Source organism: Somniosus microcephalus, chromosome 2 (assembly GCF_052327205.1).
Source record: "Somniosus microcephalus isolate GS21.2 chromosome 2, FLI_Smic_1.0, whole genome shotgun sequence".
In the NCBI taxonomy this organism is placed as follows: Eukaryota; Metazoa; Chordata; class Chondrichthyes; order Squaliformes; family Somniosidae; genus Somniosus; species Somniosus microcephalus.
The window spans coordinates 45200293-45224702 of NC_140988.1; the positions used below are offsets into that span (position 1 = coordinate 45200293).

Below are 24410 nucleotides of genomic sequence, written 5' to 3' on the forward strand. Positions count from 1 at the left end.
CCCTTGGGCCTCGCCCCTCCACATCGCCCCCAAGCCCAGCGGAGGCTGGCGCCCTTGCGGGGACTACCGCCGCCTCAACGACGCCACCACCCCCGACCGATACCCGGTGCCACACATCCAGGACTTCTCGGCCCGACTGGCCGGACGAACCGTCTTTTCCAAGGTCGACCTGGTGCGCGGTTACCACCAAGTCCCCGTACACCCCGCGGACATCCCCAAAACGGCCGTCATCACCCCATTCGGCCTGTTCGAGTTCCTGAGGATGCCCTTCGGCCTCAAGAATGCAGCCCAGGCTTTCCAGCGCCTTATGGACTCAGTCCTCCGGGACCTGAACTTCCTATTCGTCTATCTAGACGACATTCTCGTGGCCAGCTCCTCCAAACAGGAACACCTCGAACACCTTCGCATCCTGTTCGGGCGCCTAGCCCAACACGGGCTCATCCTCAGCCTTGCGAAGTGCCAATTTGGCCTAACCGAGATCGATTTTCTCGGTCACCACATCACCCCTGCTGGGGCCATCCCCCTGCCCAACAAGGTGCAGGCCGTCCAGCAACTCCCCCGCCCCAAAACCATCAAGGGCCTCCAGGAGTTCCTCGGGATGGTGAACTTCTACAACAGGTTCATCCCCAGAGCTGCAGCCCTCATGAAGCCCCTATACAACTCCCTCCGAGGTAAATCCGGCAAGATGGACGTAGCCTGGACCACCGACACGTCAGCCGCCTTCAACGCCACCAAAAACGCGCTCGCCGACGCCACCCTGCTCGCGCACCCGAGGGCCAATGCCCGGGTCGCGCTCACCACCGACGCCTCTGACCACGCGGTCGGAGCCGTGTTCGAGCAGTGGGTCAATGGCGCGTGGCAGCCACTTGCCTTCTACAGCCGCCAACTGCGCCCCCCGGAGGTCAAATACTCTACTTTCGACCGCGAGCTTCTCGCGCTCCACCTGTCGGTCCGCCATTTCAGGTTCCTCCTGGAAGGCCGCCCCTTCACCGCGTACGTGGACCACAAGCCGCTCACATACGCGATGGCCAAGCACACCGAACCCTGGTCCGCTAGGCAGCAACGCCAGCTCGCGGCCGTGTCCGAGTTTACTACGGACATCCAGCACGTCTCCGGTAGAGACAACGTTGTTGCCAACTGCCTTTCCCGTCCCGCCATCTGCGCGAATCACCTCGCGGTCGACTACGCGCAACTAGCAGCAGCCCAGCTCACGGACCCAGACCTCCTCTCGGCAGCTACCAGCCTGCCAGGGCTACGCCTAGCCAAGGTCGCGCACGGGCCCGAAGCCACGGCAGTCACTTGCGACGTCTCACTCGGCCAACCCAGGCCGGTCGTCCCTGCAACCTGGCGCCGCCGCATCTTCGACGCGCTACACGCGCTCGCCCATCCGGGTGCCCGCGCATCCGTCAAACTCCTCTCCCAGCGTTTCGTCTGGCACGGCCTCAGCAAAGATGTTCGGACTTGGGCCACCTCCTGCCTCGCCTGCCAACGGGCTAAGGTACAGCTACACACAAAAGCACCCCTGGGAGACTTCGAGGTACACAGCCGCCGCTTCAACCACGTACACGTCGACATCGTCGGTCCTCTGCCGCCATCGCAAGGCCAAACTTATCTCCTCACGATGGTCGACCGCTACACACGCTGGCCTGAGGCAGTGCCGCTGCCCTCCACCACTACAGCCGACATCGCCAGGGCGTTCGTTAACACCTGGGTCGCAAGGTTCGGCGTACCAGCCGACATAACCTCCGACAGAGGCGCCCAGTTCACCTCCGAACTCTGGACGGCCACAGCACGCAACCTCGGGGTGACGCTCCACCGAACCACGGCGTACCACCCGCAGGCCAATGGGCTGTGTGAACGCTTCCACAGGTCACTCAAGGCCTCACTCCGCGCCGGCCTGCAGGACAGTACCTGGACTGACCGCCTACCGTGGGTGCTACTAGGCCTACGCACCGCGGTCAAGGAAGACCTCCAGTCCTCGGCAGCGGAGTTAGTCTATGGACAACCGCTGCGCGTCCCAGGCAAATTCCTTCCGGAGGCTACCACGCCTTGGTCGGCCGAACAGCAGCGGCTCAACTCTTTCTCTTCCACTCAGCAGTTCGCCCCACTTCCGGTCAACCGACATGGCGAACTCGCACCTCACGTCCCGCCAAATTTACAGCAGGCGCGCTTCGTCTTCGTGCGACACGACGCGCACCGCGGGCCCCTGCGACCCCCGTACGATGGACCGTACGAGGTACTACAAACCAGGGACAAGGTCTTCAAGCTGCGACTCGGCGACAGGGTCGACACAGTCTCCATCGACTGGCTCAAACCAGCACACACAGAACCAGGGGAACAGGTCCCCGTGGCCCGGCCTCCAACTAGAGGCCGTCCCACCAGCAAGCCAGCACAGCCGGCGGCGAACCGCCCGGCCCCACCAACTAAACCGACGACCACTCAGAGCCGCTGCGGCAGAACCATCAGACCACCGTCACGACTCGTCCACTCCTCCTAAGCGGATTCTGGGGGGATTCTGGGGGGAGCTCTGTGGCGACACGCCACCACTGGACATAATCCGCTCACGGCGGCACGGACAGTTTAAGCAGACGCCCCCAGCCGGGGGCCTTTTCCTCCAGCAACTTGTTTCTCACAGGGACAGGCTGCCGGGAGCATTTCCTGTCTGGGGAGTATTTAAGTGGATGCGCGGGCTTTTCCAGTTTCTCTTTGCCATGAGGTTGAATAAAGCAGTTGTGTTAAACTAGCTCTGGTCTCGACTCCCACGTTTGCCGCGGTATCTCAACAATAGCATCTTTCAAAACACTTTATTATGCAACAATGCAGGCTCAAAGGGCTGCATGGCCTACTCCTGCTCCTAATTCTTATGTTAAGTTCTTATGTGAAGCGAGCGCAGGAAACAGCAGTGCTGCTGACCTGCCCAAAATGGCGGCCACAGCGCTCTGTGCTAGAAGCGGGCGGAAGTGAGGCAGCCACCATTTTTTATTCCGAACTGGCCTCAACACCCAGTGCAAATTTCCAGCCAGGAAGTCTTGCTGCAATTATATAGGGCTTTGGTGAGGCCACACCTGGAGTTCTGTGTACAGTTTTGGTCTCTTTACCTAAGGAAGGATATACTTGCCTTAGGGAGGTGCAACAAAGGTTCACTAGACTGATTCCTGGGATGAGAGGGCTGTCCTATGAGGAGAGATTGAACAGAATGGGCCCATATTCTCTGGAGTTCAGAAGAATGAGAGTTGATCTCATTGAAATGTATAAGATTCTTAGAGGGCTTGACAGGATAGATGCTGAGAGGCTGTTTTCCCCAAGCTGGAGAGTCTAGAACGAGGGGTCATAGTCACAGGACAAGGGGTCGGCCATTTAGGACTGAGATAAGGAGAAATGTCTTCACTCACAGGGCTGTGAATCTTTGAAATTCTCTACCTCAGAGGGCTGTGAATGCTCAGTCATTGAGTATATTCAAGACAGAGATCAATAGATTTTTGGATACCAAAGGAATTGCAGGATATGGGGATAGTGCGGGAAGGTGGAATTAAGGTAGAAGATCAGCCATAATCTTATTAAATGGCAGAGCAGGCTCACGGGGCCAAATGGCCTACTCCTGTTCCTATTTCTTAGGTTCTTAATGCATCTGTAAATGTTAAATATTTGTTGCTCTCATCATGTTTCATTAAGAACGTGCTAAAAGTTGCGAGTTGCAAATTATGGGAGAGGGGGTTTAAGAGGAGACAGAGGCAGAAGCAGTATGTGAGTCTTCACAGTTTGTATTCAATGCAGAATTTTTAGATCAATGTGAAGTATTCAAGTGTAGCTGTAGCAGACTGTGTTCATGGCATAAACACGAAGGTCTCTGTTAAAATGTCAGCAACTCTTGTGCTGCACTAATAATGTGCCTGTAAAGCTCAACAATCTGACTGGATCTTGCCAATGTCATAGGGATAAACTCAGGCAAGCAATAAACCACATCAAGTCCACTTATCTGTATGGATTTTGGCTGTAGAAAATCCAAAAAGCAGGAGATGGGTTTTTCTCTGCACTCTGACAAACAAAGCTATACTGAGGCTCTTCGCAAATGTTGCAACAAGATGAACATCCATTTAGGGTGACCCAGTGTTTACGTTATCCACAGAGATTATAAATCCAGTTTATCATGCGTCACAAGAGGCCAGAAAAGTGATTAGTTCCACAGATAGAAACGCTCCCTCTCCTCCTTTAAGACTCTCCTTAAAACCTATCTCTTTGATCAAGCTTTTAGTCACCTGTCCTAACATCTCCTTCTTCTTCAGCTTGGTGTCAATTTTTGTCTGATTACACTCCTGTGAAGCACATGTACAGCAGACACCTCAAAGCACTGGAGAGGTACCACCAACGCTGCCTCCGCAAGATCCTGCAAATCCATTGGCAGGATAGGCACACCAACGTCAGTGTTCTGGCTCAGGCCAACATCCCCAGCATCGAAGCTTTGACCACGCTCGATCAGCTCCGATGGACGGGCCATATCGTCCGCATGCTCCATAAGAGACTCCCAAAACAAGCGCTCTACTCGGAGCTCCGACACGGCAAGAGAGCCCCAGGTGGGCAGAGGAAATGCTTCAAGGACACCCTCAAAGCCTCCTTGAAAAAGTGCAACATCCCCACCGACACCTGGGAATCCCTGGCCCAAGACCGCACAAAGTGGAGGAGAAGCATCCGGGAAGGCGCCGAACAGCTCGAGTCTCTTTGCTGGGAGCAAGCGGAAGCCAAGCGCAAGGAGCGCACGTCAACCCAAGCACCCCACCCACCCGCCCCTTCAACCACCTTCTGCCCCACCTGTGACAGAGACTGTAGGTCCCGCATTGGACTCATCAGTCACCTGAGAGCTCATTTTTAGTGTGGAAGCAAGTCATCCTCGGTTCCGAGGGACTGCCCAAGAAGAAGAGAAGTAGAAGCACCTTGGGAAGTTTTCCTACTTTAAAGCCATGATATAAATGCAAGTTGTTGTTTGAGAATCTATTCAGCTGTACCAGTTATGTCAGCACGGCATTATGCAGCCCTCTTGATATCAAGCTTTTGAAGTTGCTATTAAATTTTCTTGTGCCTGATCTTGATTCAACGACCAAACCAACAATCTCTTTCTTTAGGCAATCTATCAGTCCTTGGTTACAATCTACATTGATGACCTAACAAATGCATTTCTGCCACATAAAAGAAAAGGAACCCCTTTACCAGTTAACGAGAGATTACTTTATACCCCACAATCTATTGTAGGATATTGTAAAATATTTGAAAAACATTTGTTACAGACTTGATACCATTTATCCATACTTTATTATATAAGTGTTAAAATTAAAATGTAGCAGTCTTAAATCACATTGCCCTGTTTTATTTTCTGAAAGTTTGATGCACAAAGAATCATCCTTCATTTACTGAGCTCCAGTTTTAACATTGCCATTATGGATAGGTTTGGGCTGCTGCCAATGCCTGACTAACTCCATAGCTTGTTTGAATGATTTTAGTGGCTTCACGGTGTGAGCAAAGTCCAAAAATAGTGCACCTTCAAAATGGAATATAAATAATATAAATTAAGATACTTCCTTCATGTTAATTACATAGGATATACGGCACAGAAACAGGCTATTCGGCCCAACTAGTCCATGCCGGTGTTTATGCTCCACACGAGCCTCCTCCCATCTTTTCTCATCTAAATCTATCAGCATCTCCCTCATATGCTTGTCCAGCCTCCCCTTAAATACTATTCGCTTCAACCACTCCCTGTGGTAGTGAGTTCCACATTCTCACCACTCTCTGGGTAAAGAAGTTTCTTCTAAATTCCCTATTTGATTTCTTGGTGACTATCTTATATTGATGGCCACTAGTTATGCTCTTCCCCACAAGTGGAAACACTGTCTCTGTATCCACTCCATCAAGATTTTTCATAATTTTAAAGATCTCACTTAGGTCACCCTCAGCCTTTTTTCCAAGAGACCCAGCCTGTTCATCCTTTCCTGATATGTATACCCTCGCATTTCTGGTGTCATCCTTGTAAATCTCCTCTGCACCCTCTCCAGTGCCTCTATATCCTTTTTATAATAGAGTACTGCGAACAGTTCTAGTCGCTATAAGTGTGGTCTAACCAAGGTTCGATACAGGTTTAGCAAAACTTCCCTACTTTTCAATTCTATACCTCTAGAAATAAACCCTAGTGCTTGGTTTGCTTTTTTTTTAAGGCCTTGCTAACCTGTGTTGCACCTTTTAGTGATTTGTGCATTTGTACTCCGAGATCCCTTTGTTCCTCTACCCCACCTAGAATCGCACCCGCCAAGGTGATAAGTGACCTCCCTATTCTTCCTACCAAAATGTAATACCTCATTTATGTGTTGAACTTCAATTGCCAATTATATGGCCATTCTGCAAGTTTCTCCTTTAGTAGGGATTCCATTATTTTTCCTACCACCGATGTTAAGCTTAAGATAATATCTAGATGACTTTTGATAGTCCAGGACTTGATAGCACTGCAGGATGGTTCTGGGCTTGTGGGGCACTGTGATGGAAGTCTTGGGGGGGTATGGCAGCATATATCCAGCTCATCGCATGGAGGAGAACTTGAGGTTTGGAAGAACTTGATGGGGTGCAGGGGAGCAGCAGGAAGAGGGTAAAATATGGGGTTTGGCTCACTGTACAAAATGTGTGTCTTACAATATATCTGACAGTTTTACCCTGAGCTATGTAGTCTCTCAACATCTGTCTTTTGGAAAGATCAGGAGCATCCAGTGGCATCCTGTGCAATTTCTGGTGTATAAACCAGTGGTATCAGGGTAAATTATTCATCCCATGGAACCTCAGTCCACATACATCAGGAATTAGATTACATGTTAGTGTATAGGAAGCCCAGACCTGCCAGTAAAAGCTGACTTTTGAATGTGGCACAAGCAAAAAGTGTTAGGCAGAAGCTCAAATAGTAATACTGTTTTCCCCTCCTCCTCCCCTCAAGTTCTCCAATACAGTGTAGGTGTGTAACCATTACATGTAGTAACATGGGTTAGAGTATGTTTCAGTTTAATAACACATGGACAGGTTTGAGGTAATATGGTTACTAATTTATCTCAACACCGCGGTGCATTATGGCTGTGAAACACACTCCAACCAGGGTCCCCCCCTCTTCCAGAGGGGACAGATTTGCCCATAAATTGCTGTCAAAATAGCACATGCCGTTATTTAAGTGCAAATCCCACTGCAACTTCAGGCGATTTGAGAAGTTGCTGTCGGAGATGCGCCACTCTGTTGCTAGCTTCCCACAAATGGCATCTCTGTCTGGCTCCCCATTCAAATGCATTGAGCAGCGTGACGTTCCTGTATTTGCACGGTAAATACAAAGTAAACTCGCCACAGAAAATTAAGTCAAGTCATTTCATGTCTAAGTACCTTTTGACAACTTGATAAGTGGTAATTACTGACAGTCAACCTCTCTGGCACTGAAAATTAACTATTACAAGTGTGGGGTCTCATTCCTTCATGTTTTAATTGTTGCGAATTTTTTTTTTTTTAAATTTAACATTATTTTTACATTACTTTTTCTTGGTCTTTTTTTTCTCCGCTCACACTTAATTGAATCTTTCTTTCCCTCTCTATTTCTCTGTCAGTACCAGATTGACATTGAATTCACCCACTCTAATTTACTCTTCCTTCTCAGTCCTTGCACTGTTCATTTCACAATCCTTCAATCTAATTGGTTAAGGAGATACACAGTTACTCTCCCTGTTCACTCAGGTCTCAGATGCCCTGTAGGGGGCACCCAGTGTTTCCATCTCGCACTTTGAGCAACTCGCCACACAAAATATCATGAAGATTAAACAAGCATGGACAAATCTAACTAATGGCAGCCACCGTTCATTGACCGGTTGCAAGAATGATTGGGCCCAAGAGTCTGGAGCTAAAACAAGGTGATAGAAACTATAGTGCTATCAGGTTTTACATCATATGATTTTACATTCCACTCTAGCCTGCTTTCCTCCCTCAAACACCACCAAAGAAAACCAGATTATCTTGTTACTCATTAAATTTGCTGTCTATGGCTGTGTGTATATTGGCTGCCAGGTCTGCCTACATAACAGTGACTCCACTTCAAAAGTAATTTGTAGACTGTCAAGGCTTTGGAACATTCTGAAGATACAAGGCACTATATAAATGCAACTTCTTTCTTCCTGTCTGTTACGTACACAATTCCCCTCCCCCTTCTTTCCATGCATGAAATTATCCACATCAGCAAGTCTGAGATGTCACTGTTAGGGAAATGAGCATGTGATTTATGACCAGAGAGAGATCCATGCAACGCAAAACTGGGCTTATATTTTAATAAAACCGATGGGGATTGAATTTCCAGAAGACTTCTCCCGATCATTTATGCTGTTTCTCCAGGGTTTCGACGTTACGGAAGACGATCGGTAGAACCCTGCAGGAATTCAACCCCGTAATATTTTAGACGAAAATTAGTGGCATGTCACTCATCTAGAATTGACTAAAAAATATAGGCCCAGAATTTGCGGTCAGCGGCAAAGTGATGGCAATCACTGCTGACCTCGAAAAAAGCTGCCCACAAAGATCTCGTAATCTCTGTGGCGAAAACTCCAGTGTACAGCAGCAATGATGTCACCAAGCTGTCTAAGCAGCCAATCACTGAAGAATTCTCACAGACAGCAAACCGGGAAATAAAAAGCAGCTTTTATTATTCACGTTTTTTTAATTTTACAAAGAGCGAAATAAATATTGGGACCTACCTTAATCCCATGTATATAAGATTAAATATCATAAATAAGCATAATTTTTTTTTTAAACATTAAAAAATCTAGTAATTTTTAATCATAATGGAGAAATTTGACATTCCACAAATATAAAATTCGTTTTTCAGAGCTAGAATGGTTGTTCAGCATTAGTTATTACTCAGAATGCCGTTTAAAAACTCAGTTACACCTCATTGAACAAGGCTTAACTTTTAAATGGGGTTTTTAGCAGCAATATTAGAGCGGAAAAGGGAAAGTTTTTGTCAGTTCAAGTGATTTCACTGATTGCTGGCTATGGCAGGGGTCTACAGTTCAACCTGTAGTGCAGCAGGGAATGACGGACCGCAACTTCAGAATTTCCACATTTATCTGCGCATGCACTAAATCCTGAAGTTGCGGTCAGTTTCAGAGGGGTAATGACATTGAACGCTGACAGTTTCGCCGTCATTACCACTGCAAAATCCGGGCCATAGTAATTTACAGTTCTAAGCGTAAAGATGAACAGATAGAGGGGAAGATTTTGCAGTGGGTATGATGGTATACCGCCTCTGAAATTGACCGCAAGTTCAGGATTTCTGCATGCGCTAAATCCCGAACTTGCGATCGGTCAAGGTACGCCATGACATTTGATCCACATTGACGGGCAAATACGCATTGCTGGCACAGAGTAGGGCTAACTGCCCACCAACTTCCCAGCAATTATGGACAAAAATATTACTGTTAGTGAAAGTAGGCGCAGGAGCCTGTTTCACTGCGAAAGGAACCACCTTTCCGTTCTTTTTGCAGGTTAAACCGCATTAATGGTGAAAATAAATACGAGTTTGCATCCAGCCAGGGTGGTTCTGCAATATCTAAAATGCTTCAAGGCGTGCATTTAAAAAAAATTATCAAGTGTTATTTTCATTTTAGACAGGCAGTAATATAATTTGATATCGTGAATAAAAATGGCACAATTTATGTAAAAGCACCCTCATTTCTCCTCGTCACCTCAGTACAAAAAACAGCAGCCTTACGCCTGGCAGAGGCAGGGGCTTCGGCTCCCTTGCGTAAGGGACTGTATTCTACTTGTTTAAGCCCCGAAAGGAGTTCCGAAGTCGGCCTGTAGACCAGAGTTCAGGCCGGGGACGTCCCGATTCAGCAGTGGAGACCAAGTCCATGCCTGGGTAAATCTAACCAAAAAAGACTTGGTTGCTGAAAGGTCATACCAAGTGATTTATGACAGAGAATCAAGTCTAGCATCACTGTCACAACCTGAGCAGCCACTCCTTGTCTCTGAATGTAACCACCGTGAATGAAGTGACAGACTTTTGTGAACAGGATTTTACCTCTAAACTGTAACTTTATTCCCCTGTGTACCACTATCCCTTTGAACAATTAACTGTAAGAGCCTGATGGTGTACATATCTGTCAAGAGGAAACTCGGTGCTGCCACTGATTGGAGCACCAGACCCACGTGATCTCAGATACGCTTCCGCACAAGCTGCGCCCCTGGGACCCGTGGGACGATACGCTGCCCTCTAGTACGCAGAGTCAGAGCAAGTTCACAAAGGAGGGTCCCCTCCCCATCAGGTAAGTTCATAGAAACATAGAAGATAGGAGCAGGAGTAGGCCATTCGGCCCCTCGAGCCTGCTCCGCCATTCAATGAGATCCTGGCTGATCATCCAAATTCAGTACCGTCCCTGCCTTCTCCCCATATCCCTTGATCCCTTTAGCCTTAAGAAATAAACCCAACTCCTTCTTGAATATATTTAATGAATTGGCCTCTACTGCCTTCGGTGGTAGAAAATTCCACAGGTTCACCACTCTCTGGGTGAAGAAATTCCTCCTCATCTCAGCCCTAAATGGCTTACCCCTTATCCTTAGACTGTTCATGTTCTGTTCGGATGCCAGCTGTGTACTCCATAACTACGCCCGCAAAATCTGCTGGTTATAAACAATGGACAGCAGACATCACACATATATAATCATGTATGGACATTGTAACAGCACCCCCAAAAAAACTATAGCAACATGAAAAGATGCAGTTTAGTTTCACTACAAATTCAGAACGTTTAAATTTGCGAAACTTTTCTCAGTTTTCACTTCAATGAGGGGGACAGGTTTATACAGGTGAAAGAAAGCATCACTGAACAAGTTTGGACGTTAAAAAAAATAACGGTGAAAAGCCTTGCTGTGAATACAGTCAAGCTAAACATTCCAGCGTTAATAGCCACACATATTGGGGGAGGGGAGTCACGATCATCCGCCGTAACTTAAGCGGAAGATTCGCAGAAACCCTGGAAAAACAGCGTTTGCGCCCACCGAAATTAGACCTCATCCTATCTCGACTGAATTCTCAAAAACTCTCGGCAAATGCCAGCTTTGCTCATTTGGAAAATCTCACTTGGTACCACACGCCCGCTTCAGCTCGATTACGATGACATTCGCCGCATTTTTAAGTTAGACTGTCGGAGAACTGGAGCGGGAATTTAGATGTCTCAAGTCACTGACGAAAACAATCCGAAATCTCCATAGACTTTAACACGGTAAGGTGCAGCCTCCAAAACTAAAAGGGGTTATCACTCCTTCCCGCCACTACATCTACATTTAGTCAAAGAGGTCATTATAAAAATCCTTTCCGAATACTGCGCACTCAATATTATTGTAAAAACAAAGTAGGAATTGGTGGTTTCGTTTCCTTCGCTAAATAAAGAACTATCGCCCAATCAGGAAGAGCGACCTCTAACAGTCAACTAACCTTCGCTCGGGCCGTGTTTAGCAGCTATGCTATATGTGAACGCACGTTGGTTCAGACGGGTAGTTCAGCTGTCCTTTGCCACACTGTCTCACGCTCGCCTCAGCGACAGGTGAGTGCTGGAACCGAGTGCAACACCCTCTGCTTGCTGGCTGCTTGGCGCGCAGCTCTTCCAAGCACAAGTCCCACCCCCACAGGCTCCTTAAAACTGTTGTATAATTATGTCACTGGGTGGGACACGTCCCATTTTACTGTAAGCTATCATTTAAAATCACAAAAATAAATTTTGCGAGGCATACACTGGGTGAATGTGGAGCCTCCTCTAAAATTGGCCCGTATTGCACATGACAGGCTATTACGACCCTGCTTCGATCTTTTCGTTGAGTCCGGAAAAAAATTTCTGAATTCATTTTTATCTTACTTCCGCATTTCAATGGGGACATTTGGTCAGGTCTAAGTTCACGAGTGCAATTGTTTCAGAAAGTTTGTTAGTCTAATATTAGCCACCTTTTGCCATGTAAGAAGACGAGGTTATAAATTTGACGATAGTACAACTCCTGTCAATGTTATTGATTACAGTTATTATTAATATGTATATACAACAGAATTAAAATTCAGGACCTTTGTTTTGACCTCAATCTGCTTTTTTTTAAATAGTCGAACTCCAATTATTTTCTTCTATTTTGGAACACTCTGGGCTATGCAGGGTTCTTATCTGTTTTGTTATTATTTATTGTAAATTACAATTATATATTTGTTTAAAAAATCTACTTCATTAAAGATTCTCGTGTTATTTTAATTTAAATTAAGTGGTCATTAGGGAACTGTAAGGAGATTGGGAGAGCTGATTCGTTATTTTCAAGAATATTTGAACAGAACTGCAAACTAGGGTCTTGTGGTAGAGAGGATAAAAACAACATGACCTCCTTCTAAGTGATATTGTAGTCAGCTGTGACTCAGTGGGTAGCACCCTTGCTTCTGACTCAGAAGGTTGTGGGTTCGAGTCCCACTCCAGGGACTTGAGCACAAAAAGCTAGGCTGACACTCCAGTGCAGTGCTGAGGGAGAGCTGCAATGTCGGAGGTGCCGTCTTTTGGATGAGACATTAAACTGAGGCCCCGTCTGCTCTCTCAAGTGGACATAAAAGATCCCATGGCACTATTTCGATGAAGAGCAGGGGAGTTATCACTGGTGTCCTGGCCAATATTTATCTCTCAATGAACATAACAAAAGCAGATTATCTGGTCATTATCACATTGCTGTTTGTGGGAGCTTGCTGTGCGCAAATTGGCTGCTGCGTTTCCCACATTACAACAGTGACTACACTTCAAAAAAGTACTTCATTGGCTGTAAAGCGCTTTGGGATGTCCGGTGGTCGTGAAAGACGCTATAGAAATGTAAGTCTTTCTTTAGTACCTCCAATTTTTTATCACCCAATTGGAAACAAAACAAAGGATTAATGACATGAAAGTCCTTGAGATGATAAACAGAATGTTGAAACATAGAAACATAGAAGATAGGAACAGGAGTAGGCCATTCGGCCCCTCGAGCCTGCTCCGCCATTCAATGCGATCATGGCTGATCATCCAAATTCAGTACCATGTCCCTGCTTTCTCCCCATATCCCTTGATCCCCTTAGCCTTAAGAAATATATCTAACTCCTTCTTGAATTGGCCTCAACTCTCTTCTGTGGTAGAGAATTCCACAGGTTCACCACTCTCTGGGTGAAGAAGTTCTTCCTCATCTCAGTCCTAAATGGCTTACCCCTTATCCTTAGACTGTGGCCCCTGGTTCTGGACTCCCCCGCCATCGGGAACATCCTTCCTGCATCTAGTCTGCCTAGTCCTGTTAGAATTTTATAAGTTTCAATGAGATCCCCTCTCATTCTTCTAATATAAGCCTAATCGACCCAATCTCTCTTCATACGTCATTCCTGCCATTCCAGGTATCAGTCTGGTGAATCTTCGCTGCACTCCCTCCATGGCAAGAACATCCTTCCTCCGATAAGGCGACCAAAACTGCACACAATACTCAAGATGTGGTCTCACCAAGGCCCTGTACAACTGCAGCAAGACACCCTTGCTCCTGTACTCGAATCCTCTCACTATGAAGGCCAGCATACCATTTGCCTTCTTAACCGCCTGCTGCACCTGCATGCTTACCTTCAGCAACTGGTGCACAAGGACACCCAGGTCTCGTTGTATTTCCCTTTTCCCAATCTATTGCCATTCAGATAATAATCTGCCTTCCTTTTTTTGCTACCAAAGTGGATAGCCTCGCATTTATCCACTTTATACTGCATCTGCCATGCATCTGCCCAATTGCCCAACCTGTCCAAATTGTACTGGAGTTTCTCTGCATCCTCCTCACAGCACACACGCCCACCCAGCTTTGTGTCGTCTGCAAACTTGGAGATACAGGTAGACTATCCTTTATCCGAAAACCTCGGGACCAGCCGAGTTTCGGATAAAGGAGAATTTCGGATTTCGGAAGGGGGGTCCGCAGGGGGGTCGGCGGGGGGTCGTGCGCACGACTTACGCTGACGCTCAGCGTAAGTCAGTCGGGGTCGGCGGGGGTCGGGGCCGGCGGGGTACGCGGGGGGGGTCGGCAGTTGTCGGGGCTGGCGGGGTCCGCGGGGGGGTCGGCGGTTGTCGGGGCTGGCGGGGTCGGCGGTTGTCGGGGCCGGCGGGGTCCGCGGGGGGGTCGGCGGTTGTCGGGGCTGGCGGGGTCGGCGGTTGTCGGGGCTGGCGGGGTCCGCGGGGGGGTCGGCGGTTGTCGGGGCTGGCGGGGTCGGCGGGGGGTCGTGTGCACGACTTACCCTTTATCCGAACTTCCGCAACCGGAACCCTCTAAAAACCGAAGGTTTTTTCGTTCAGCGTAAGTCGTATGCACGACTTAGGCTGAACGAAAAAACCTTCGGTTTTTAGAGGGTTTCGGTTTTCGGAAGTCCGGATAAAGGGTAGTCTACCTGTATTGCATCTAGTTCCCTCGTCTAGATCATTAATATATATTGTAAATAACTGGGGTCTTGCGGTACCCCACTAGTCACTGCCTTCCACTCGGAAAAGGACCCGTTTATTCCAACTCTTTGCTTCCTGTCTGCAAACCAGTTTTCTATCCAAGTCAGTACCTTACCCCCAGTCCCATGTGCTTTAACTTTGCACGCTAGTCTCTTATGCGGGACCTTATCGAAAGCCTTCTGACAGTCCAAATACACCACATCCACTGGTTCTCCCTTATCTATTCTACCAGTTACATCCTCAAAAAATTCCAGTAGATTAGTCAAGCATGATTTACCTTTTGTAAATCCATGTTGACTTTGTCTGATCCTGTCAGTCAGTGTTTTCCAAGTGCTCTGCTATTACATCTTTTATAATGGACTCTAGCATTTTCCCTACTACCGATGTCCGGCTTACCAGTCTATAATTCCCTGTTTTTTCTCTACCACCTTTTTTAAATAGTGGGGTTACATTAGCTACCCTCCAATCCATGGGAACTGTTCCAGAGTCTATAGAATTTTGGAAGATGACCAGCAATGCATCTACTATTGAGGAAGCATTGAGGGAAATACTCTTCCTAGGGTACTAACAACTATCATAACAATCAAGCAATTGACGTTATAAAGTCCTCCTCACTAATATCTGGGACAGGTGCCCAAGTTGGGAGACTTGTCCAATAGACTAGTCAAGCCACAGCCTGACATAGTCATACTTGCAGAGTCATATCTATCAGCCAACATCCCGGAGTCATCCATTACCAACCTGAGTATGTCCTACAGGCAGGAAACACCCACCAAACACTGGAACAAGGGTGTATAGTTGGTTGGGTGTGACCCTGGAATATTGACTCTGGACCCCAAGAAGTCTCATGGCTTCTAGTCAAATAAGGTAAAGAAAACCACCTGCTGCTTACCATCTGCTGAACTGACAAATCAGTACTCCTCCATGTTGAGCATCACTTGGAGGAAGCATTGAGGGAAATAAAGGACACACACAATAGCTCCGTAGTACTACCCCTGACCGAGATGCCTGAATCCTGAAGGACATGTGTCATTAATAACAAGAAACTTAACTGGATCAGCCATATCAACATTATTGCTACAAGAACAGGACAGAAGATGTGTACTCTACTACAAGTGGCTCACCTCCTAACCCCTCATTGGATCTGCACCATTCACAAGGCTCAATTTAGGAATGTGGTGGAATACTCAACACTCGCCAAGATGTGTGAAACTGCAGCATTCAAAAACTCACCACCATCCAGATACAACAATAATGGCATGATTGGTGGCCCCGCCACTGGACACAATCCTTCACCACCAGTGCACTGTGGTTGCTGTATGTACTGTCGACAGAATGCACTGCAGCAACTTGCTAATCTTAGTTTAACAGCACTTCTTTCCCCGTGACCTCTACCATCAAAAAGGACAAGAACAGCAAGATCATAGCAACATTATCATCTTCAAGTTTCTTCCGAGTCACATAGTATTCCAATTTGGGCATATATCACTGTTCCCTCATCATTGCTGGGTCAAAATCTTGGAATCCCCTACTTAACACCATCGTGAGGATACCATTAGCACAAGGACTCCAGCAATTCAAGAAGGCGGCCCACCTCCACCTTCTCTGGGCAACTTTGCCAGCATCACCCACATCCCAAGATCAAATTAAAAAATTAATAGAAAGAGGTTCCTTTTATATAGGGCCTTTCATGACCTCAGGACATCCCAAAGCAATTCACAGCCAATTAATTAATTTTGAAGTGTAATCGCTGTTGCAATGTAAGCAAACACAGTAGCCAATTTGTGCACATCAAGATCCCATAAACAACAAAGAAATAAAGGACCAGATAATCCTATTTGGTGATGTTGGTTGAGGTAAAATGTTGGCCGGGACACCATCAAAACTCCCAACTCTTTTTCAAACAGTACCATGGGGTCTATCTATCATCTGTCCACACACCTTCCTGCATGAATGAATTAGATAGCAATCACAAACATAACCCCAGATGATTTTTACCCTCGCTAGCCAAGGATGATGGGGCCAATTCTAGTTTCCTTATCACCTTCCCAGTCGAGATACCTAACTCAACAGGGACTGTGGACTGAACCTGGGACCTTCTTGATCTGTATGAATCAGTATCATAATGGGCATTGCATTTACCTTCTGGGGAACTTGCTGTTATAAAAATTAAACTTTGCTATATTTCATTATCAATGTCAAACTGTCATTATTTTCTTTTTTTTAGACTGTTCTTGGAAAGTCTGGTATTTATGATGCTCAGTTTTATCTGTAGAGCAATGGACTACCAATTAGGTGAAGATCCAAATTCAAATCTAAGTTATTGATGACATTCACAGTTGACTTTTTCATAGAGGGTGAGTTCTTATCTGTCTTAGTTAGATTCTTTGTGAGAGAGGAACCATCTGCATTGCTTAAATTCAGCCCCAAAACTGCTGCTGTGATGGATAGCAACTTGGGAAACCGTCTTACTCGCTATTTGCCTTCAAGTTATTTTTCTATAAGTGACTTCCCTTTTCACAGTCATTCAAGCCAAAATTTGATTAATGACTCAATGTTATACATGACTGGTTATTCACACTATCAGTTGCAATATTCCTGTCATTGTTTTTTTTTTGTTTGTTTAATGCTCAAGAAAGTAAGGTGAGAGGTGCCAAAGACATCACAATGAGTTGATCAGTTCTACAGATCATATCTCACTGACGAAGCAAATTCAGCTCCTGGAACCAACAAACAAATTAAATTAGAACTAAATTAGTTCCATAGCTTTGGTTTGTCCTCTTAAGCGGCTGCCCCATTGTTGTAGACAAGCAAATGTTTTATATATTAATAATTAGATTTGATATTTCAATAATCCTTTTTGAAAGGTGGGAACCCAAATCATGGTCTGGATTGCAAGGCCATTGGCACACAAATCAAAATAGTAATGGCACTTACACATCCTCTTAGACTCATAGAAATATATGGCAAAGCAGGAGGCCATTCGGCCCATCGTATCTGTGCCAGCCAAAAGAGCTATCCAGCCTAATCCCACTTTCCAGCTCTTGTTCTGTAGCCCTGTAGATTACGGCACTTCAGGTGCACATCCAAGTACTTTTTAAATGAGTTGAGACGTACAAAAATAGGACAGTAATAGTAAGGGATTTCAACTTCCCTAATATTAACTGAGAAAATTAGTGTGAAAGGTATAGAGGGAGCAGAATTCTTAAAATGCATTCAGGAGAATTTATTTTAGCCAGTAAGTAGCAAGCCCAACAAAAGAGGGGGCAGTTCTGGACCTAGTTATAGGGAATGAAGCTAGGCAGGTGGAAAGGTCTCAGTGGGAGAGCATATTGGTGCTAGTGATTATAATTCAGTTAGATTTTGGGTAGTTATGGAAAAGAACAAGGATAGACCAGGAATAAAAGTTCTCGATTGGGGAAAACAAATTTTACTAAGCTGAGATGTGATTTAGCCAAAGTGGACTGGAGACAGAAACCTGAAGACAAATCAGTTCTGGGAGGCATTCAAGGAGGAGATAGTGAGGGTTCAGAACAAGTATGTTCCCTTAAAGAAAAAGGGTGGGACTAACACATGTAGAGCTCTCTGGATGCCAAGGACCACACAGGGTAGGATAAAGAAAAAAAGGGAAGCTTATGACAGATACCAAGGGCTCAATACTGCAGAAATCCTAGAGGAGTATAGAAAGTGCAGAGGGGAAATTAAAAAGTAAATTAGGAAAGCAAAGAGAGGGCATGAAAAAATATTGGCAAGTAAAATCAAGGTAAACCCAAAGATGCTTTATAAATACATTAAGAGCAAGAGGATAACTAAAGTAAGAGTAGGGCCTATTGGGGACCATATAACCTGTGTGTGGAGGCAGATGACATGGGTATGGTTCTGAATGAATACTTTGCATCTGTTTTCACAAAAGAGAGGGATGATGCAGACATTGCAATCAGGGAGGAAGAATGTGAAATATTAGATGAAATAGTGAAAGAGGAAGTAATGAGGGGTTTAGCATCTTTGAAAATGGATAAATCCCCAGGCCCGGATGAAATGTATCCCAGACTGTTAAGAGAAGTAAGACAGGAAATGGCAGAGGCACTGGCCATCATTTTCCAATCCTCTCTGACTACAGGTGTGGTGCCAGAGGACTGGAGGACTGCTAACTTGGTATTGTTGTTTAAAAAGGGAGAAAGGAATAGACCGAATAATTACAAGCCAGTCAGCCTAACCTCGGTGGTGGGAAAATTATTGGAAAAAATTCTGAGGAACAGCATAAATCTTCATTTAGAAAGACACGGATTAATCATGGACAGTCAGCATGGATTTGTTAAGGGAAGGTCGTGTCTGACTAACTTGATTGAATATTTGAGGAGGTAACAAGGAGGGTCGATGAGGGTAGTGCATTTGATGTAGTCTATATGGATTTTAGCAAGGCTTTTGATAAGGTCCCGCGTGACAGACTGGTCATGAAAGTAAAAGCCCATGGGATCCAAGGCAAAGTGGCAAGTTGGATCCAAAATTGGCTCAGAGGCAGGAAAAAAAGCGTAATGGTTGAAGGCTGTTTCCAGTGGGGTTCCGCAGGGCTCAGTACTAAGTCCTTTGCTTTTTGTGGTGTATATCAATGATTTGGACTTGAATGTTGGAAGTATGATTAAGAAATTTGCAGATGATACAAAAATTGGCCGTGTGGTTGATAATGAAGAAGAAAGCTGTAGACTGCAGGAAGATATCAATGGACTGGTCTGGTGGGCAGAACAGTGGCAAAAGGAATTCAATCCAGAGAAGTGTGAGGTAATGCATTTGGGGAGGGCTAACAAGGCAAGGGAACACACAATAAATCGTACGACACTGAGAAGTGCAGAGGATCAGAGGAACCTTGGAGTACATGTCCACAGATCCCTGAAGGTAGCAGGACAGGTAGATAAGGTGGTTAAGAAGGCATACGGGATACTTGCCTTTATTAGCCAAGGCATAGAATATAAGAGCAGTGAGGTTATGCTTGAACTGTATAAAACACTTGTTAGGCCGCAGCTAGAGTACTGCGTGCAGTTCTGCACATTACAGGAAGGATGTGATTGCACTAGAGAGGGTGCAGAGGAGATTTACGAGGATGTTGCCTGGGCTGGGGAATTTTAGCTATGAGGAAAGACTGGATAGGCTGGGGTTGTTTTCCTTGGAACAGGGGAGGCTGAGGGGAGACCTAACTGAGGTGTATAAAATTATCAGGGGCCTAGATAGAGTGGATAGGAAGGACCTATTTCCCTTAGCAGAAGGGTCAATAACCAGGGGGCATAGATTTAAAGTAATTGGTAGGTGGTTTAGAGGGGATTTGAGGAGAAACATTTTCACCCAGAGGGTGGTGGGGGTCTGGACTCACTGCCTGAAAGGCCATGGACCAAGTGCTGGAAAGTGGGAATAGGGTGGATAGCTCTTTGTCGGCCGGCATGGACAAGATGGGCCGAATGGCCTCCTTCTGTGCTATAAATTTCTATGATTCTATGATTGAGGGTTTCTGCCTCTACCACCCTTTCAAGCAGTGTGTTCCAGACCCCCACCACTCTCTGGTTTTATTATTATATTATTGTTAGTAACTATTATTATACCAATATTAGTAAAACTGATCAAAACTATTTCAAAGAGTCAAATGGATACAACACATTGCAGGATTAGAGGCACATTCCCCATGACAAGATGCATCATTGTAAGGCCATCTCACCTAATAGATATCAGAGGTAACACAGATGTACTATTACTCACAATGTTACTTAGTCTTTTTCCCACTAGACTATCAAAAATTAAACAGCTGCATCCCCAACAAGAGGAAACCTGGGACAGATAGATGGCATCAAACCACAGCTCCAAAATTTATGAGATTACAGAACTGAAGTTTTAACATGAAAGACATCTATCATTGCCATCATCGTGCAGATTATTGATAGTGCATCTGTTGAGTATATTCAAGGCTGAGATAGACAGATTTTTGGACACGAGGGGAATCAAAGGATATGGGGATCGGGCAGGAAAGTGGAGTTGAGGTCGAAAATCAGCCATTATCTTATTGAATGGCGAAGCAGGCTCGAGGGGCCGAATGGTCTACTCCTGCTCCTAATTCTTATGTTCTTATCTTATGCACAATCAATAATCATGTGATGATGTAAAAATCTGTGACAAGGTTGCTAAAATAGCACAACACATAGAGAGGAACTGCCTTTTTTTTTAATGGCGCAGGGGTAGCACTTTTGCACCAAAGTTAGTGAATTGAGCTAAATTTGAGCATTTAGCACATGATCCAAACTGGTCCAATTCAGGTCTCTTTGAATTCAGAATTTGGTTACTACACAATGCTGATGAGCACGTGTATATATAAAACACATATAACAGAAGTCAGGGATGAGAAGAGGTCGTCAAAGCTTTTGCCTCAAGTATTATTCTCTCCTATCATGGCATCAAATTGTATTTTGAATAATCCCATTTCGTTTTACCTATGCTTGGTAAATTATTGCAAATACAATATAACCTCACAATAACGAACCCTGGGTTTTAGCAGTCCCGATGGCAAGACCCGATCATTTCAATTGAAATCAGCTCTACTACAATGAAAACTTAAGCAGGATCTACCTGGACTGACCTGGATACAACAATGGAATTCAAGCTGAGGCTCAGTGAGCACAGGCTCTTCACTTAAACTTAGCTCCCAAATTCCCAGACCTCTCTGCCGTGAAGACTATGCTTCTCCACTAGACTAGTGATCTAGTGACTAGTGGATCGCGAGTGGAGTTCGGGGCCAGGGATCACGAGAATATCAGTGCTAATTTGATCCTGTGAGAGACATCATTCATGTCCGAGGCCGGGACCCAGGAGCGAGGACGAGCCCAGCAGCGAGGTCAAGGCCCAGGAGTGGTGCAGCGTGGACCAGCAGCGGGGTCGGTGCCCAGGGAAGGTGCGGCAGAGGCCAACAGCAAGGTCAGGAGGACCACAATGCATCCTACGAAACTCAGGCAGAGAGGACCTGCGGGAAGGAGGGAGGAGGACAGTAGGAGTATGTTTGTGTGTATGTGCTAGGCTGTTGTAGCAGAGCCTGGTCTCCAATTGTCTTGGATCCCCTTGCCATTGGACCAAGACCTTGCTCTGTCAAGCCCATGTGGTAGCTGGTGTGCAACGGCCACCCCACGTTAAAAGAATTCACGCACAGGCATCTTCCACCCTTTAAAATGAAGGTCGGGACCTGGAACGTCAGGACCCTCAAGGACAAAGAGACTGTAGGTCCCGCATTGGACTCATCAGTCACCTGAGAACTTGTGGCAGAGCCACTAAGGGACTCCGATCAAATGTATATAATTCCCTTTAACAATATGTTAACTACAGCCTGAGTCTGTATCTTTGTATATACTGTTTGCATGTACAGAGCGCGGTCCCTTTAAGAGCGCGGGCAAACGCGATGACGTCACGCCGTTCATCACGTGATCCCCCACCGGCGGGAAAAACGTGATGACGTCATGCCGCCAGCCACGGGACCGCCCAAGCAGTCCTCGTGGAGCCTCCGAACTGACTAGACCTGTATTCGTAGTTTTTTTGCATCTGTTTGTTAAACTCAATTAGTTTTACATTAAACATCATTTGTTTGATCGCCTGAGTCGACCTTAGTCTCTTGATAGGAACTAGACATTCCTACATTGGTGACACCGACTTTTGCAAACGGTTTTCGCAGAAGGAACGAAGCATGGAAACGAACGCCGTTGCATTGAAGCTACCGCAATTCTGGGAGCAACAAGCAACCGCATGGTTCATCCAGGTCGAAGCCCAGTTTGCATTACGGAACATCGTTGCGGATCAGACCCGATATTTTTACGTGCTCTCTGCACTCGACAGCTCCACCGCGTCGCGGATCGTCAGCCTGCTTGAGAACCCCCCGGACGACCGCAAGTATGAAACAATCAAGGCGCGGTTGTTACAGGTCTTCGGGCTCACGAAGTCTGAGCGCGCCCACCGACTGCTCGCTATGCCTGGCCTCGGGGACTCCAAGCCGTCTGAGCTCATGAGCCAAATGCTCACGCTCCTTGGCTCCGAACCGGAATGCTTCCTCTTTAGGGAGCTCTTCCTCAGTCAGTTACCGGAGCAAGTACAAGCTGCCCTGGCCAGGTCCAAAGTCTCAGACTGCGCAGCGCTTGCTGCCGAAGTGGACAAGATTTTCGCGGTGATGCAGCAGTACTGCGCTGCCACGAGGCGCCCATCCCCCACAGACGCCACCCCAGCTCCTCAACCTTCGGGGCTGTGCTCCTACCACACATGGTTTGGTGCGAAAGCCAGATGTTGCCGCCCTCCTTGCAGCTTCTCTCCCCCAAAAAAACCAACTGCAACCCCGGCAAAAGAAGAACGGGTCTGACGGGTGCCCCGCGGCTGCGATGGCAATCGGAAATTCTGGCAAGTTGTTGTTCACCATCGATTCCATCTCTGGTCAGCGATTCCTATGCGATACCGGTGCACAGTGCAGCATTATACCCGCGTCCGCTATTGATGTTCAAGCTGGGAGGCACGGCCTCTCACTCGAAGCAGCTAATGGCAGAGCTATCCGGACCTTCGGCAAACGGCGGGTCCAGGTGTGCTTCGGCGGCCAGCGATTTGTTTGGGAATTTGTTACGGCCAGGGTTTCACAAGCCACCCTCAGCGCGGATTTCCTGTGTGCCAACGGACTCCTGATCGATGTGAGGAACCGGCGGCTGATCAACGCGGCCACGTTTCACTCCATTCCTTGCCACCATGGTACCACCATGTCGCGCACCGTGTCCTGCGCTTTCCCAACGCCAGACAAGTTTCTCTCGCCTGCTCGGTAAATTTCCGGACCTCACCAGACCTACGTTCTCCTCTACGGCCATGAAGCATGGTGTGGAACACCACATCACTACCACCGGCCCCCTGGTCCATGCGCGGGCCCGGCGCCTCTAACCCAGCAAGCTGGCGGTCGCGAAGGGGGAGTTCGCTACGGTGGAACGCCTGGGGATTATTCGCCGATCCAATAGTCCCTGGTCTTCGCCTCTCCACATAGTACCGAAATCTGGCGGCGGATGGCGGCTATGCGGCGACTATCGGCGACTTAATGACGCTACCACTCCTGATCGATACCCGATCCCCCACATTCAGGATTTCTCTGCCCATTTGGCTGGGAACACCGTGTTTTCCAAGGTGGATCTGGTCCGAGGCTACCACCAGGTCCCGGTACACCCGCAGGATGTGCAGAAGACCGCAGTCATCACCCCATTCGGCCTTTTTGAATTTTTGAGGATGCCTTTTGGGTTGAAGAACACTGCCCAGACCTTCCAGCGCCTCATGGACTCCGTTCTGCGTGACCTCAAGTTCCTTTTCGTCTATTTAGACGACATCCTCATGGCCAGTCAAAATAAGGAGGAACACATCGCGCACCTACGTACCCTCTTTCGTCGCCTCAGCCAACAAGGCCTGATTCTCAACCCGGCCAAGTGTCAGTTTGGTCTGCCCCACATTGATTTCCTGGGACATCGCATTACATCGGAGGGAGTGGTGCCTTTGCAAGCAAAGGTAGAGGCGGTGACATCCTTTCCGCGCCTGCAGACCATCAAGGCCCTGCAGGAGTTCCTCGGGATGGTAACTTTTTACCACTGCTTCGTGCCTAAGGCAGCTCTGCTCATGCAGCCCCTGTACGAGGCCCTCAAGGGCAAGTCTGGCAAGGACCCGGTAAGCTGGACGGTCGACATGGACCGGGCGTTCGTTGACACAAAAAGTGCCCTCACCAACGCGACCATGCTGACGCACCCGCTGCCAGGTGCCACCATCGCCCTCACCACCGACGCGTCAGACTACGCCATCGGCGCAGTGCAGGAACAGTGGGTAAATGGAACGTGGCAACCGCTGGCGTTCTTCAGCCGTCAACTACGGCGAAAC

General features: G+C 47.1%; 1 protein-coding gene across 9 annotated transcripts in view; it reads right to left on the bottom strand.

The window, feature by feature from the left end:
* inpp4b (inositol polyphosphate-4-phosphatase type II B) overlaps positions 1-11636 on the bottom strand; it is a 1159724-nt gene extending 1148088 nt beyond the window's left edge. For 2 of the 9 annotated variants that reach the window (XM_086009058.1, XM_086009077.1), the window contains exons 1-2: positions 11492-11630; positions 10605-10677 (exon numbers count right to left, since the gene is read on the bottom strand). The gene's annotated coding sequence lies outside the window, so the exon portion shown is untranslated. Of the gene's footprint in view, positions 1-10604; positions 10678-11491 lie in introns of all 9 variants that reach the window. The other 7 variants (XM_086009068.1, XM_086009087.1, XM_086009042.1 and 4 more) reach the window with 5 other exon arrangements.
* Positions 11637-24410: the final 12774 nt, after the last annotated feature.